Genomic DNA, 17,412 nt, shown 5'->3' with positions numbered 1-17,412 from the left:
AAATACCCCCTTTTGATTTTTTTCTCAACAATATTTATTATTATCGCCAAAATATTGGTATAACAGCTCAGATGTCTATTTATAAAATTCGGTAGAAATGTGTTACTCTTTCATCTTCTCTTGTTGGGGGGTTTACAGCAACTGAGCATGAATTATGCAACTCTACACCTTTGTTGAACAAAAAAAAAAATCACCAGACAAATATTTACACTATCTTTTTATGTAAGCTATTTATAAGATTTTTCATCCTCCATTATAATGCCGTAAAAATTAATACCCAATTCTCAGAAAACTAATGAATTTCAACAATTCAAAGATTCACATGAGCTGTGCGTACCTTCAGGATTTCATTTGAGTTTTTAAAAAATGTTTTATAATTACACTGCAAGCCAGTCAGCATATCAACAGGACAGTCTACTGATGTAAGTGCTTTTGTAAGAGAGGGTTACAACCAGAGTAGAAGTGATGAATCACTTTCTAATAAATATTATTAATCACCTGGTGAGTGTTGTGCATTTTAATTAAGTAAAATCTCCACATTTCCTCAGTAGAAAATGACAAAAACACGTGACATACCAGATCCTCGTGCTACCTGTTGCAGAAGCTATATTGCTAATTGCCCTCTTGCATTGCCTTAGGCCTCAACTTTTCCACAATTCTCTTATATCAAAGCATCTTCCCTGTAAATCATAATTGAAAAGTAAACTGAAAATAATAAATGTCTACTATCTAGAGCTTTTTGATTTTTACACACTGAATAAAAAGTATCCATTTGTTCAAGGCCACGATAGAATCCAGAGCATTCTTCATTGCACAAAAATAACAATTTAACAACATGTAGAGTTTCAGAAGGTGGTAGTTAGTGCCAAAAAGCACCTCTGTCATCTCACACGGGGATGCCTTGAAAATGGACGAGACGAAAGGCACTACAAAGGATCTTAGAATAAAATACAGAAATAATCTTACAAAACAACATTCAAATATGACAGCAGAGGAAGCCGCAAAAACCTTCATGTAAACACAAGGTGGCAAAATGTTTGAATGGACTGATCGCACACTCCTCCCCTTGCCTGCACAGAATTTGCAGCACCGCCTAATCATTGTCATTACAGCTGTTTGAGAAACTGTTTCCAAACAGGCAATCAAAGCCTGTCTCAATAATTAGTGAAGGGGAAGACGTCTTTGTGAGCAAACGGCTCGTCTCCCTCCTCCCGTTGCCGCCAATCTGAAAACACAAAATCAGATCCTTCTCCTGCGAGAACACACACACACACACACACACACACACACACACACAAAAATAAAAATAAAAAAAATCCTCTACACGCGGTTCTGTCTGCGTGTGATTCTTAGTGTACGAGCTTTTGCGTGCGTCTGCACAGGTTGCACTTATTGTGTTGCCGAGACAGCTTGACTGAAAACCAACTGACAAAAACATTTGAAGCAGAAAAAAAACGGGGGAGAAAAAAGCGTGCACGCACAACAACCTGTCAAGAGCGAAATGCCTCTAATTTTTCTGTCATCTGCCAGCCGTTTAACAAGACAAGAGCGCTCTGCCCCCACACTCCCCCTTTAAGCCACAAGAGACAGCGATGGAGAGGAAGAGGAGGAAAAACACAGGGATGGGAAAAAGACTGTGTAGCTGATATGTCTTTTTCCTGTCTGTAACCATTCCACTCATTTAACCTTTCTTCTTTTCCAGGTTGTGATCTTTCCCTCTTATTCTCCATTGCCTCCTCTTACCTACCTCAGACAGCGGAGGACCAAAGTGTATATTTGTGTGTGTCAGGGGAGGCAGGGTAATAAGCACTTAGCCACTGGCCCGGTCTCTCTCAGACGAACCTCCTGCTCTCTGCCTCTGGCTTTCTCCAAGGGGGGAACAATGTTTATAGTAAAGCTTCTGTTCACTTTAATATGGTACATTACTCTGATGCTGCTGTCAGCTCACATGAGGACGCAGCCAACATGTGAGTGAGTGTATTTCTCAGCATGTCTTTCTTTGCATGCTGGTTTGTAGATACATTTGTGCACAATTATGTCTACGTTTACAGCAAGTGTGTGCACTGTCAGTTTTATTCTCCTCACTCCTCCGACATAACCAAGGATCAGTGACGACAGGAGGGTAGATGAAACATTTTTACTGTCGTGTTTAAAAGAACAACAGAAGCTTTGTTCTGCTAATTAGCGCTTAGCACAGAGAACAGCGGCAGTGCAGTTGTGTGTTCTGGTGGGATTGTTATCCAAACTGAACCGGGGCTTTAAGCAGCCCCATTTGGCTTGCCAAGTCCAATCTTGTTCACTCTCCACCAAATCTGCTGTTACAAGCAGGGTGGCAGCCTTACAAGAAGAGGGACAAGTCCTTAATCCAACAATCAGGAAGCGACAACTTCCTGATTGTTGAAGTTGAGAAGCCGTTTGAGAAGCCGTTTAAACACGAACGGCTTCTCAGCCAGTTTGCAAAAATAATTCTGATTTATATAACATTTTTAAAATGTATGGTCAGTTTTTATTATCTGACAGTTGCAGCTGTTCTTTGGGCAGTGAAAAGTGTAACTATTTTTTAGGAATCTTTATACTTTACTTTGACATTTTGCACATCCAGATTCTTGTCCCTTAAGGACAAAAGCTGCCAACAACAGCTCTAGTTTTTTATTACAACTGAGCACATTCTATCTTTTTTTTTTTTTTTTTTTTTTTTTTTAAGAAATAGCAATGCCTTAGGTTCGCAAATATGTGCTTTAGTAAAATTGTGTATATTCCTTTAACTCTTAAATATCAAAGATGATTTGCTTGGTTTTACAAGCAAACTATGAAGAGGTGGTAGTGAATTTGTATTCAGCCCCCTTTACTGTGATACCTCAAGATAAACTCCAGCAGTTATGTGAAGACTTCAGAGATTTGCTGCACTGTCATAAACACCAGGAAATGCACATGATATGTCAAAGATTAAGTTGTGGAGAACTTTGAAATAAGGTCAGGCTATAAAACAAAATCCAGGGCACTTAAAGTCTCAAGTCGTCCAATAGACCTCTTAAAATTTAACATTCATTCTGTTCACCTATAATGACTGGACAAGGGTCGCATTAATCAGTGAAGCAGCCAAGAGGCCCATGCATATTGTGGAAGAGTTATAGGCATCCCCAGCTCAGGTGGGAGAATCTGACAAAAGACAACTATGACACAAAAATCCAGCAAATCTAGCTTTTATGGAAGAGAAGAATGGCACACAGAAAGCTGTCATTGAGTGAGCACCATATAGCAACTTCCCTTTAATGAATCAGGTCAGACAGAAGAACATTTGGCCTACCTGTCAAATCCTAGTTGATGTAGAACGCAAAAAGGGAATTTACCAGTGTCCCTCGTCAACAAGAACCTTTAATATAATGGAGACATCTCCCTGAAGTGTAAGGAAACTGAAGAAACTTACCAAAACGTGAATAAAACAGGTTGGCTGTTGAAGTCACTGACAAAATATTGCCAGTATAGGTTGTTAATAGACAATAATAGAACACACTATCCCCATGGCAACACATGGTAGTGGCAACAACACGTTTTGGGGATGTTTTTAACTTTTTTTTGGCAGGAATAGGAGAAGCTGATCCAAGATCATTAGATGTGTTGTAATTTTAAGTGCAACTGTATTTATCCTATTCAAGCTAACGTTCTCTTCATAAGCACAGTTCATTATTGACCAAGTGTTATTTTGAAACAGATAAAGTAATTGGAATTTTCTAACCAACAGATGTAAGCAAAGTTTCTGAGCTGCAACATCAACTGATTAACAATGACTTTAGCCAAAACAAAAACATTTGTGCTGGTTTTAATTGAATATAAAACACTTCGATATTGAGTTGCTCTGCCGTCTGAAGACAAATTCCAGATTTTTACGGTAACAAAGCCAAGTACAGTTATCTAAGCAGGCCTCACACCATTCTATTCCAATAAACAGCTTTTGACATCTTGCGAAACAAAAACTACCCAAATCGGATGAATGAAACGACTCCATCACATCTTTGCACAACACAAAAGAAACTATTCGTCAAGCTCTAAAACCATAAGTCTATCTGGAAAAAGACAAGTTCTCACCTTTAATCATACTAATCACCAGAAACAAATCCCCAACTAAATCACCATAACAGCCTAAGGAAACGGGGTTATATTGACATTCTTTACTATTTTCTCATGGGTTACATCATCTTGCAGAAAGTACAACCATCCTGAATCAGCACAAAGTTCAGAAATCCAAAAGAACAGCTTCAGATGAACACACGAGGAAAAATGATGGGCCAGCAAGAGGTGTAAGACATGACATGCTCTTTCTTCCTCTGGTATGCAGGAGAAACGAGCAAAGATCAGCACAGTTCAGTCTTGTCTGATAGTTTTGTCCTTATATAGGCCAAAGAAGCAGATTCATATAACAACCGAGCTAGAATACGTCACGGGGAACATAAATTAAGACACAGAACGAGAGTTAGTTCAAGGAAACAAAAAGGATAGTGCTGTCTGCTCCAATTCTGTCACACAAAACGATAAAGAGAAAGAGCAAGTGTGCATGTTTTAGTGTGTGACAAGTTATTGTAGTGACTCCTCCTGCTCCTGTTGTGCCCAGGGATGCTTGTGTCCTCTTCTCTCCTCTCATCTGGCACTTAATCAATGCACTGGAAGTAGCCTTTCACACACAATCTAATTATATGGAAATGAAGGAAAACCAGGGGGGCTCCATGCCAAGTGTCTAAACACACAAATACACACTCTTTTACTTCCTCAAAGGTGACTATTCAGAAGGGAGAAGCCTGCAGGAAAAACGGTAGCAAAAGAAGGTTGCAAAAAGTAACTCTCACCCACCCAAAGCAAACTGTCATACGTATGTTGTTATCCAATTCTTAATTGTTTCCATAAGACATTGTGTGAGTCTCGTGGTCCAGTGAATTAGAGGATGTCAGATTTAACCAGCTTTCTCAGGCATTTGAAGTTATGATATTGCACAGATTTCTGTAGGGAATCGCCCATAAAGTACAACTCTTCAGCATTGAACACCTATAATTGCTTCATCATAGCTGCATCTTGTCAGAATTTGAGACTGAGCTTTTATTCTAACAGTGTGGTGGAGAGTGATCATGTCACAGCGCCAGGCCTTATTTAGAAGCTATTGTTTTCTATTGGCAAATATGGACAGCAGGTTTTATGTTCTTTTCACGCTTGCAGAGAGACATTATGATTCTGCAGCTTAGTTGACTCTAAAACTAGAATTAACTAGAGCAAATTTTTGATCAAGAGCAAAAGAAATATCTGGCATCTGTCCCTGTCTGCCATCAAAGCTCACCATATGGATTATCATGAAACATAGGCTACTTTAGTTTGCACAGTTTGTTCTATATAAAGCCTATAGAAAAGGATGGGTAGAGGATAGATGGTCCTTTGTAGCAGGGGTGGAAATTTGCACCCACCCCTGTCCAAATGTGGGAGAATTTATGATGTAGGTTTGTTGTAGCCACAGTGGTGGGTTTGCGATCTCAACAGAACAGCACTCCATTTCTACAACTAATCTATGAGGTTGTCCTACAAATGTCTCCATCAGATGAAAAGGAACTGAATAATCTGTGGAGAATAAAGGTTGGCAAAAACTAGCAGAGTTTCACATGAAGGAATGTGGCCCAAGGAGAGGTCAGAATTACAACAATCAGAAAAGCAACGTACAATCGCCACAAAATATACAACTACGTAAAATTATTTTGACATTTACATTTTTTCCTATTTAAATATTCGCAGAGCTTCACTTTTTCCACATTTTGTATTTATGTTTCAGCTCAAGCCCAAATGTTTTCATTTTTCTTTTCTTCAAAATTCTACACATAAATATCCCATTATAAATATTCTGGAATTTTTGCTAATTACTCAGTGGAAACAGATCAATGTTGATTTTCAATGCAAAGTCTGAATATTTCTGTAAATGTGATTTATTGGCTTTGTGTGTTTCAATAAATAAATAAGCAAACAAATCTCATTTTTTAATCACATTTTCATAATTGGGCATTTCTGCATAAAATTTAGATGAAATACATTCATAAAATACAATGTTGAAGAAAGCTGTGACTTAAAACGTGAAAAAAAGTGTAGCACTAAGTACTTTCTGGATGCACCAATTACCCATCACTAGAAGAAACTGATATGCAGTGGTTGAATTAGCGTTTATGGGTACAAGATGAAAGTAGAAATGGCAGTATGTGGGTGTGAGTCAATGGCAAAATCATAAAAACCATTTTTGTCATTTTTGTGAGTCAACGGCAAAACCATTTTTGTCATAAAAAGCTAATTATCACATGGGTTTGCTTACAACATAAATCTGCTCTTAACGGTTGGGTCAACGAGATATTTCTCCGAGGTGAGTTCCTATTTTACTAAAAAAATCCTACTGACATGAAAGATCTAAACTTAACTCTAAAGTCACAGAACCTAACTAAGCCACAAATCTCACCTTCTTGTAAATCACTCACAATATGTGAACATAAACAAGATGGAAGAGATCAGGATTGAGAAAAGTAATGTGACAGCTGTCAGTGAATCATATTTCAGCTCAAGTACAGAAAACCAAATACAGACACGCACACACACACACACACACACACACACACACGTCAATTAGAGCCATGCAGAGCTGAGCCATAGTGAACTGATTGGGTCACATCTTTACCCCCTGCAGCCACTGTCAGCAACAGACCAAATATGAAGTGGCCATCACCTGACAAACAGACAGAGACATGCACAAACATACACAAATCACACTAAAGTATGCACTGGATGATTTGGTTTGGGTGAATATCAAGACTAAATCAATAAAAAAAATAAAAAAAACCACAAATACAGCTGCTACCTCACCTAAAACTGATCTAATTAGGAGACTGAATATACTTGATCAAATTAATATAAATCTAATCTCCTACATTGAGTTCTCATAAATGTAGGAGAACTCAGAAATATTTTTCCAGTGGTTTGTAGAAAACATTTTTGCAGAGAATCTGAAAGCAATGCAGAGCAAATGGAGTGGGATTCCAGCTAGCGATGACCTGTCAGACATTTATTCTGTCTTCTACCATTATAGGATCAATTATCTTGAGAACAAATAATCCACTTAACTTGGCACGTCACATTGTAATGTATAAGTGTCATGCAGGCAGGTGTACTGGATTATACAGACATACGCAATACCCTTCACCTGACTGCATCTATTTTTGGTCCCATCATTTATTTAAACACTGACACTGTGCTTTATACACTTCAATTTAAAAAAAACAACTTTATTTTCGGACAAGGTCTAAGGCATGAAGGTTAAAATATATGTGTTTTTAAGCCTTTAAATGTTCATCTGAACCATTTGTTTTTCAGTGTGGAGTAATTGTGCCACACCAACAACAAAAACAGGGATTTCAGTGCACAAGTTTGAATTTATTGGAGATTCAGTTATTTTGTGTAGAAAGTTTCAATCATCTAGTTTTAGATGCGAGTTGAAGTGTTTGTAGGTGGTTTTTCTTGACTGATTTCATTTTGTCCAAAGCATCAGTACCACTGGTAGCAAAACAGACCCTCAATAAGATGCTGCCACTTCCGTGCTTGGCAAAGTGTTTTTAGGTTGAAACAACCCTCTCTACTCCTTTAAACTTATTTTTAGTATTTGAGGGAAGACATGTCAGATGCCATCCTGGGCAATTTTAGAAGAATAAGATGCTTTCAAGCACAGTAACCTCTCTGTTTATGGTGGAGGAGTAAATTTTACTTCAATGAATCATAGCACTACTCCAGCTATTCGTAGATCATGATAATCTTGATCCGTTGTGTTTCCTATGATTTCAATGCTCTTTGCTCAGGGCAGTTTGGGTAAGTTGGTTGAAACTATGAGGAACCAAACAGTGATCGAAGACACGCCGTCATGTTTACCTAAAGGACAGGAAACAAAGATGTACATGAAGGAGTAGCTTTTAAATGACAAAATTGGGACAAAAAGTCTACAACACATGAGAAAACACTGGAACCAGGGTGAGGGCAAAAGAAGCATCCATCATACCAGGGATCAAACAGATATCCAAAGTTGGATCCTGCAGCAGTTCTAAGAAGTCCAGAAAAACCATGACAAACACGACACTCCTTTTGAAACGGAAAAAGCAGTCCATCTATCCAAATGGACAGTTACTAAAGCATTAGTTTTGAAAATCTTCATACTCTAAAATGGAGTGACCCCTGCAGTCTTCAAGCAGTTCATATGCTGCACCTCACTATTGGAACACCACAAATAAGAGACCAAAACACAAAAGAGAACAAAGAATCACATGAAAAATTAAAAGGTTGTAGGGTTAACAGAAAAGAAGAGTCGTGCGAACAATACAACAAAAGACATGGTGAGTTTAAGGGAAACCAAGCGATGGATGGTTATAAATAATGTGCTTGCATGTGCGTATTCATTATGAGAGGTTTCTGATTGTTTTGGCATCCTATCAGGTGGCATCAAACCCATGTGCGATGTGGAAGGAGGACTACAAAGTGGATCCTGGGGCCTGCAGAAAGAAGCCTTTTTGATCACACTAATTAAAAGCCATTTTGTTTAAAACAAACAGACACAAGTCTAATTGGCTCTTTTCCATAAGAAAGGGAAGGATGTTGAAAATGGAAGAAGGAAGGAAGTGCATGTGTGTCTGAGTGTGTGGGTCTGTGTGTTAAGTAGTGTGTTAATGTGTGCTTGAAAGCACACACACATTTTACTATGTGACATGCCATTGGGAATTGTTGGGAGTATTGGGAGTACAGAGTGTAAGTCTAAGCAGATCACAGGTGACGACTGTGAACAAAGAACACATACATACATACATACACAGACAAACATTATCTGTATTCTTCTGTTTATGACCGAAAAGGAAAATGTTTTAAAAATTAACTAATAAAATCAGACAATGTTCTTGAATTGTGGTCCAACAGAATCTTTTTACAAAACAAACTAATAAAACAAGTCTGGATGGAAATGGTAGTGTCTGTAACTTATTTTGCTGTGCAACCTTTTGAGCCAATTGCTGCAATGAGACAGTTCCTTTGACTGTCTCATTGCAGCAGTGGAGAAGCTGTCTTTCCCACCGTCTTTCTACGGGATTCAAACTTCCTCTCCTTCATTTCCTGCAGCAACCACTCAGAAAAACTTCAGCGCTGCAGACCAGACTTCAAGGCTTCATTTCATTTATCAAATGTGTGCAAATTAGAAACATGAGTCTATGCTCTTTTTAAAAAGTCTCTTTATTTAGATATTAGAGTAGGATAGCCCCATGTCAGGTCTCTGTTCATTTATGCAAGTCTATAGCAGTCAAGTGAGAGTTTTTTAATTAAGCTTTTGTGGAATTGTTATTGTATCCAATTACGAAATTGTGCTTAACACCAGCAGTAAGCTCACAATAATGGTTATTGCCGTTTATTTACTAAGGAGAATAAAATAATTCAGATTGAATGCTGTCTAGAAGAATTGAGTCACTGGATTATTATTGTTATGTCAATGACTACATAAAACCTCAGCAACCTTATAGCTGACCTTTGTCTAAAAAATAATCACACCGTATGCTGGCCTATGTATTTGACAGAACTGATTATGGGAATAAAACGAACGTTTGGCTTAAATATTTTTATTTAAGCCATTTAAGGATTCCTCAGAAACATGGCTGTGTTAAACAATGATACCAGAATCATCAGGATTCTTTGAATAATTTATTCCTGACTACTTAAAGAACACAGCATTATAGTGACTACTTGCAAGTAGATTTAAACAATCCCTGGTTACGGATCTTTAATGCCAAAATTGAACATGCTGAAAATATTTAACAACAAAAATTTGGAATTGTTAAATTTGACTTAACTGCAATAATATAAACATTAAACATGCAAATGCAAACACCTGGAACTAAACAGGGACCACATTGTCTCGTTCCATCTTGGTCATCTGTGCTTATTATTTTGTTGAGTTCTTACAGTCTCACTAAAACAGCCAGGAGTTGCACTGTCTACCAAAGATTTACCACTGCTAAAATATGCATTTAGAGGATGTCACAAACAATTATAAGCTTTCAACACTCCAGATGCTGTCTCTCCAACAAAAAAAAAAGAACTATTCACAAACACTTGTAAAATGTCACACTTGAGGGAACAGAACAACAAATCCAACGCACACAAAAGACATCTTTTCTTTACACACAAATTACAAAACATTCACATTCTCTCTCTGCTGAGCTTGTAACAATAAGAGATGCAGACTGCTTGGATGAGGTAACATAGCCAATTTTAACAATCCACGCAATACAATACATTAGATCACTGCATCTTTGTATAACTACAAGGGAAAATTGAACTTATCTATATGATAATAGGACTGCTCATAGCTCAATACGACAAGAGGCGCAAGGCAACACAATGCAACAACGCCTGCAGACTGTGATCTGAGCTGTAATCTGTACTGACAAAAACAAGAGTGAGTAAAGAGAGAAAAGATGTGGGAGACAGCTTTTTATGCAACACCATCTGAATTTGGACAGACTGACAACAAAGATGTCGACAGGTTCAGACAACAACCTTTTGTTCGGCAGATTATCACTGGGAGAATTCAGAGTGCTGAAAAAGACATGAAACTCAGGAAGAAAAAAATTGATACAGGAAGTTATGGCAGCCCTAACAAGAGTTCCTGATTGGTAAAATCTGAGTATACACCTGGAAAACAACAGATGAGCTGTAAGTTCTGAGGTTTTAAAATATAAAAGTTATTTCAAAACATCTAGAAAAAAAAAAAGAAAGTAGTCTAAAAACAGCATTAGAAAAGTGATGCTTTGTAAATTAGAACTTTTCACATGAAATTCGTTTCAAAAAAGTTAATATCATATCTTAAAAGTGTATTTAAAAACTCATTATTCTTACTTATGTGCAAGACAGACAATACAGTCGGCTCACTGTTAATTTAGCAAATGCAGATGGTTGGCAAAAAAAAGTTTGCATAAAATTTTTATACTAAAACACTTGCAAAGAAACATTTGCTTAAACATATTTAAGGGAAGAAATATTCGATCTACAGAAACGGTTTCTAAAGTTGAGGTCAGCAACCCACTTGGGTTCCAAATTAAGAAGTTTGAGGTCTTGAAATAAAATGACCTAAAATAGTGTCAGAAAAATCTAATTTATATTGCAAATGGGACAACAGATACCGAGGACAGAATAACTTTTAATTTTTTTGAAGGACTTAAAACATATTCCTCCTTTGCACAAAGACCTTACCTGAGTGTTCAGGATTTGGAGAAAAATTGTAAAATTTGAAAGAAGTTTTTTTTTTTTTTTTTTTTTTTAGATTAGATTGGAGCAAGCTAAGAAAATCGATGTTAATAAAAATGCCTTAATTTGATATTAAAAGACTTATTTCTTACCGTTGATTCTTTGTTTTGTATGCCAAATGTGAAATGCTAAATAAAGAATAAATAAATGGTGTGAAGAGATTGTCTTTGCATATGACAATGTATCACAGAGTAATAAACGGTTTCAAGGGAAGTTCAGTGGAAAAAGACATGAGGGAGACCAACAATTTAAAGGGAAGGCTACATATACATCCTGACATGGAGCGGCAGAGGGATGGGTTTTCTAATGGAAACAGGGAGTTAAATTCCCGGTCAGTAATTTTGCTCGTCAGAAACACTCCTTGTTTAGATGGGACCTTTAAACTACGTCCTGCATCTTTGTGGTAGATGAGCATCAAGTATGAGTAGAATTTGTTTTTATGCAAGTAGAAGTAAAAACCTTCATCCAAAAAATGTTACACAAGAATAAAATATTATTTAGTAAAAGGCTAGATAAGTACACAGCTGTTGAGTAGTCTTACTTTAAGTTATAAAATAAGTAAAACTAAATTATATTTCAGGCAGACAAAAAAATCATTTTCCCGAATCTCAGTTTCTACAACATAAAACTTTTGAAACTAATACTTTTGGCGACAATATCTACATTTTACTGTATATTCACTTGACTTCCAATGACTCAACAGGTTCAGCAGATTTAAAAAAAAACCCATTAGAACCACAAAGCTTGATTACAAATCAGAAGTTTGACCAGACATAGACACACGTATCTTTGTCTTGCGTCCTTTAATAAGTGAAGTTACTCACAGCACTGACTAAATATCACTAGTCACCATTTCCAATGCCGTTTTAAACTACATCTCCTCCGTCACACTTGATGACATCCCTGCCAATCCCTTTATGAATAGATTTTTTTTTTAATTTAGCCAATTTAATGAGAGTTTCAAGAAACTTTTAATTTGAAATTCTTGACTTTATTTCTCTCGTGTATAAATATGTGACGAAAGGCTCCATTTATTTTAGGAACTGTCATCTAAGCTGAATGAAGAATCATATATATTGTCATTATGCCCAACAGGCTAAGGGGTAAAAACTCATTGTTAAAGAAGTGCAGCACTAAGTAACATCTTGGGTTGAAGTTCTTTATAGCAATAACTTCATGACATCTACAAGTCCACAGGTTATTTAGAAGCAATGCAAGGAAAAAGGCATTTTCTTCCCTACCATCACAAAGTAAACATAAAGTTTGCCAAACTCTAATTGAGCTTTCAGTGGAAACGTACTTTTGTTGAATGAGACTAAGATTGAGCTTTTCTGCAACAAACACTCCAGGGGGGCTCGACATGGAAATAAAAGAGGACAATATGAAGAAGCACCCCTTACAAAAAAATTCCCATGAAAATCACATGTGACTTTCACATGTGATCACATGTGGTTCACACAAATTTTTACATGTGAATGATGTGAATCACATGTGAAAGCACATGTGGTAAAATCACATGTGGATCACATGTGAATCACATTTCCACATGTGATTCACACATTTCCACATGTGATCACATGAGAATCACATGTGAAAACATGTGATTTTCATGGGATTTTTTGTAAGGGACTTCATGTCCATCATGAAAAAAGTTTGAGGATCTGTGATGTGGTGGCCCTGTTCTCCTTTCAAGAACCAAGGGAATCTTCAGATTATGTGGCATCATTAAGTCTGTGAAATCTGGGGCAGTTTAAAAAAACAAAACAAAAAAAAACAATGAACTCTAAATATTTACTAAAGATTAATTATTATTGGGTAGTTCAGCTGGATAATGACCCAAATATATGTCAAAACTCAAAAACAAAGTGGTTTACCAGAGAGAAATGTATTTTCTTCAGTGATCTACTAGACCTCCAGATCCAAATTCAATTGAAAAAAAACACACACACACACACACACACACGCACAAGCACCCACACACACAAGATCACGCCAACACAGAACCCAGGGGGCACTGAATGAGCTAAAGAAACTGAAAAGAGAAAAGGTCAAAGAGCTTTTTCTGTTTACTCTAACCTTGTAAAATGTTACAGGAAAAAGGGTCAATGTTGTCCTATTGATCATAAAAAATAGAAAAAAATTAAGGATTTTCATTTGTCTTTGCCAGGGTGCCAACAAATGTGTCCGATGTTTACCCACCTCGTAGTCTGGTGTGAGGATGTCAGTAAGGTCCAGACCAGTTCAAAGTTGTTCCTTACTGGAACAGAGGGGGATTATTGTGATAGATAAAACGAATAGCGTGTGTATTATTTATTTTGCGGCACGAAACGTAAAATAGACACCAAAATAGTAGTAAACCTGCGACAGACTGGCGACCTGTCCAGGGTGAACCCCGCCTCTCGCCCGGGACGCAGCTGGAGATAGGCACCAGCAACCCTCCCGACCCCATTAGGGAAGAAGGGTGTATAGAAAATGGACGGATGGATGGATGGATAGTAGTAAACAAGTAAAGCCTATAAAGTTGACGCTAATTTGCTTGTCTCAGTATAAATCCTTGGATTTTAACCTTTACTCATGACCTGCATGTCAAATGTCAAAATATTACAAAGAAAAATGAACCAGAGAAATCACAAAGGAATCACTGTTGCTTTTAGCCCACATGATATATTATTAATCCAATTTTGCATCGACCCTTGAATTTTATTTTATTTTTTTCCGTTTTTAGGTTGAGGGGGGTGCAAAAAAGAATCACATTGAGCAAATTAATGAGGTAAACGTAATGATCTGAGATGATCAAAGGATATCAGTGTTGGGCAAAGTACAGCCATCAATTAGTAAAACAAGCACAGGAAAGGGACTAAAATATGCACCAACGCGCTTGATGAAAAGACAGGGTCAGAGAGAATGGACTAATTTCACAAATGAAACGATGTGAACCAAGACAGGCTCATGGATGGGTGGGTGTGTGTGTGTGTGTGTGTGTGTGTGTGTGTGTAAAGTGGAGGTGGGGTCTGTATGCGGGTCATGTTTGGATTCCCCCCGAGTGTACGAGCGTAGAGAGTGTTAGAGGTCCCATAAGAGCAGCAGGAGAGGAGCTGGCTTTACTTTGATAACAATAATAAGGTATTTTTTCTCTCCTTACTGTCTCCTTTTTTTATCCTGCTTTGGCACAACTAGCACTGCTGTAGTCGTTTGATCCATGAAGGATGCTTGTTATGTCTTTTTTTTTTTTTTTTTTTTTTTTTTTTTTTTAAGAGTTTGATGCACAAAGAAACATAAGAAGGGGGAAAAAAGTTTGGAAGTAGGCAGCCTCTGTCCAACCTGGACTTGGGTTCATTAAGAAAGCCTCTGGGGGAGTACCTCTTTCTTTTTGTTATTTTATTTTTGTTGTTTTTCCTAGGGGGGGGTCTAATCCTACAGGAGTAAAAGCTATGTGATCCGGTGATTGATTGCAGTTATTATAAAAATAATATCCAAGTATTCAAGCAGTCTTGCATTTAAAGCAAAAAAAGGACTTCTTTAGAAAAAATGTCTGTTTTCTGACTTCAACTTTGACATGCAATAAAACTAGATCAAATCTTTCAGTAGACCTCATCCTGTATCAGCTCCATTGTACATAGCTACGTACAGTTTTCCAGCCTTTCTTTGACTTTCTATTAGGCAGAGTTGTTAATGTAATCTATTCAATGAACAGTGTTATGTTTTTGATAGGTTTAGAACATGTATGATACTAAATAAGGCAAAATGAGCATCAGTAACTGAGCTCATTCTGAAAATCAGAAAAAGATACTGTCTCAAAATCGAGGGACGAGTCAAAGAAACAGAAATAATCAATAGACAACAGGACTATGGTGATTAAAAAACAGGAAAACGTCTCCAAAAATATAAAACATAGCTTGTGTTCTATCATAGTGGTATATTTAGAAAGCCAAAACAGAAGGTAAACAAGTATGCTTACTTCAAACAGAAACCACTCCAAATTTTCTGAAACAAATTAAGCACTCCTACTTATGAATTCGTAGTTCTGCCGGAATTTAACATTAAAAGAATGACAGAAAAAGAACTAAACAGAAAAAAAGGTAAATAAAACCCTGAAAGTTCTGAATAGCTGTGCTTCAACGTCAGAGAATAAAGAAAATCTACAATTTGCCTTAATACCTGGGAATTAAACTAACTATCTGAGCACAGGTGTGAACACACAACTCCAAAGTACTGGCAAATACTTCACTTAATATTTTTGTGATGCTAGAGAAGTGATCCCATCTCCACACAGATGTTATTTTGTCTTAAGTCACAAATATACTTGAGCAACAAAAGAGGGAAAACCTCAACGTTGCGAGATTTGTTTACACCCATCTGCCTTGTAAAAGATCAACGCCCTGTTAAAGCACCGTCACTCAAACCTAAGGATTTCTCACCTAAGCCCTCTCTGGTATACAGAACATCTACACAGACTTGAATAAATCTGTTTGTGTTGTAAGGGGAGTACACCTCATCAGAAGCATTGTGAGCAAAAACATTGAGAGACTGACAGATGTCTCTCTCCGTCTTACTCTTACCTGCGTCTAACAATGTCTCTCGCTCTGTGAGCCTTAGGACATCCAAACGCTCACGCACAATCATGCGACAAACAGGCCTTGTTTGTGTGTATTTGTCAGTACGCAGTGCATGTTCGTGTTTTCATCACTGTCTAAAACAGAGCGGAAACCAATCCCTGATGCTAGCGACTGATAACAACATCCACCGCTGCCAACCTCCCACAATAACAAATGGTGGGCAGCTGCCACTGATACGTACAACTGTAAATAGGAGACGCACTTCGCATTCAGAGCAGATAAAGCACCGATCAGGGCGATCACAACTGGCTCCTCCAATAAAACAATAAGAAAGTCTGGATATAGAGATGGTTTTGAATATTTGATCTTCTCTAAGTGCAGTATGCTAGAAATGAAATTAAAAGCTTTTTGTCTACAAAAAAAGCCAAAGTTAGATTTTGCTTTTAAAGGGGAAATATTTTGGGGGGTTTTGTAGACTAACTAAATTTTCTGGCAGCACAGGTTTTGTTAAACCAGAGAAATTGGTCCAAAGCTTGTCAAAGTTTGTTTCAGACCAATTGGATGAATTATGGAGCAGAGTACACGTCCTCTCCACTGTGGTGATGAAAAACCGAAAGCTTTGAGGCTGTATTGCATACCGTTGCACTAGCCTGCTACCAGCCATTATCTTACACCATTATAGCCTGAAAAAACAGTTATAATTATATATTTACGGCATAAAAATACAAAATAACCCCAGCAAATCTCTAAGAGTTCTGTAAAACAAATTCCTTCTGAAAGTTTGAGGTACTGAAAGACAGAAAAGCAAATAAATGTAAATCGTTTTTAAAATGCAATAAAAAAATCAAAGGTCTTTGACTATATGTCAAAGATTTTCTATCAGGAAAAACTCCTTTTTACCACTTCATCATCCTCTCTCGCTCCTGCTTTATCAGAGGCAGAGTACTGATTGGTGGAAAGAGCTTTTCCTTGATCCAACTCTCAAGTCCCAACAGGCTGTAAAACATACAACAGGAAGACCAGAAGCAGCTTCCTCACACTGTCCTACTCTTATAGCTATTCTCTCTGCTGTAGCCACAGCAGCAGCCACAGCAGCGGCAGCAAAAGAAGCCAGTGCATGAGGGAAAGCAAAAACAAAAAGAAAAAAGAAAAAAAGAGGGGGTTCTCAGTCACGAATGGACCCTCAGCTGTATGCTCTGTGCCTCGGAGAGTCTTCACAACTTCAGAATTAAGAGGAGCATCTGAGCATCTCGGGTGACTTACCGGTGGAGTGCTGTGAAGGAGTCCCCCTCTTGGAGTCCGTCTCAGCTGGTCTCTCACAGGGGAAAGGCGGAGGGGTGATGGAGGTCGGGGAGGCTGTTGCCGCTGCTGGTGGTTTGGGTGCTCACATTGATTTGTGTCACTTCTCCGCTGCTCTGTCACCACTCCACCTCTTTCCCGCTCTCTCTGCCTTCACTTCACATCACACACACACGTTTATGCATACACCCAAAACACAAACAAACACACGCACACA

General features: G+C 37.7%; 1 protein-coding gene across 4 annotated transcripts in view; it reads right to left on the bottom strand.

Annotated features, from left to right (window-relative positions):
- Nucleotides 1-17,412, bottom strand: part of sox5 (SRY-box transcription factor 5) — a 251,315-nt gene that overhangs the window by 225,437 nt on the left and 8,466 nt on the right. For all 4 annotated transcript variants that reach the window (XM_044107512.1, XM_044107510.1, XM_044107513.1 and 1 more), the window contains exon 2: nucleotides 17,160-17,351. The gene's annotated coding sequence lies outside the window, so the exon portion shown is untranslated. The remainder of the gene's footprint in view (nucleotides 1-17,159; nucleotides 17,352-17,412) is intronic.

The sequence above is a fragment of the Gambusia affinis genome, linkage group LG23 (genome assembly GCF_019740435.1).
Source record: "Gambusia affinis linkage group LG23, SWU_Gaff_1.0, whole genome shotgun sequence".
NCBI lineage: Eukaryota > Metazoa > Chordata > Actinopteri > Cyprinodontiformes > Poeciliidae > Gambusia > Gambusia affinis.
The sequence above is the reverse complement of the archived record's forward strand: the minus strand, read 5'-3'. Positions and strand labels throughout refer to the sequence as shown.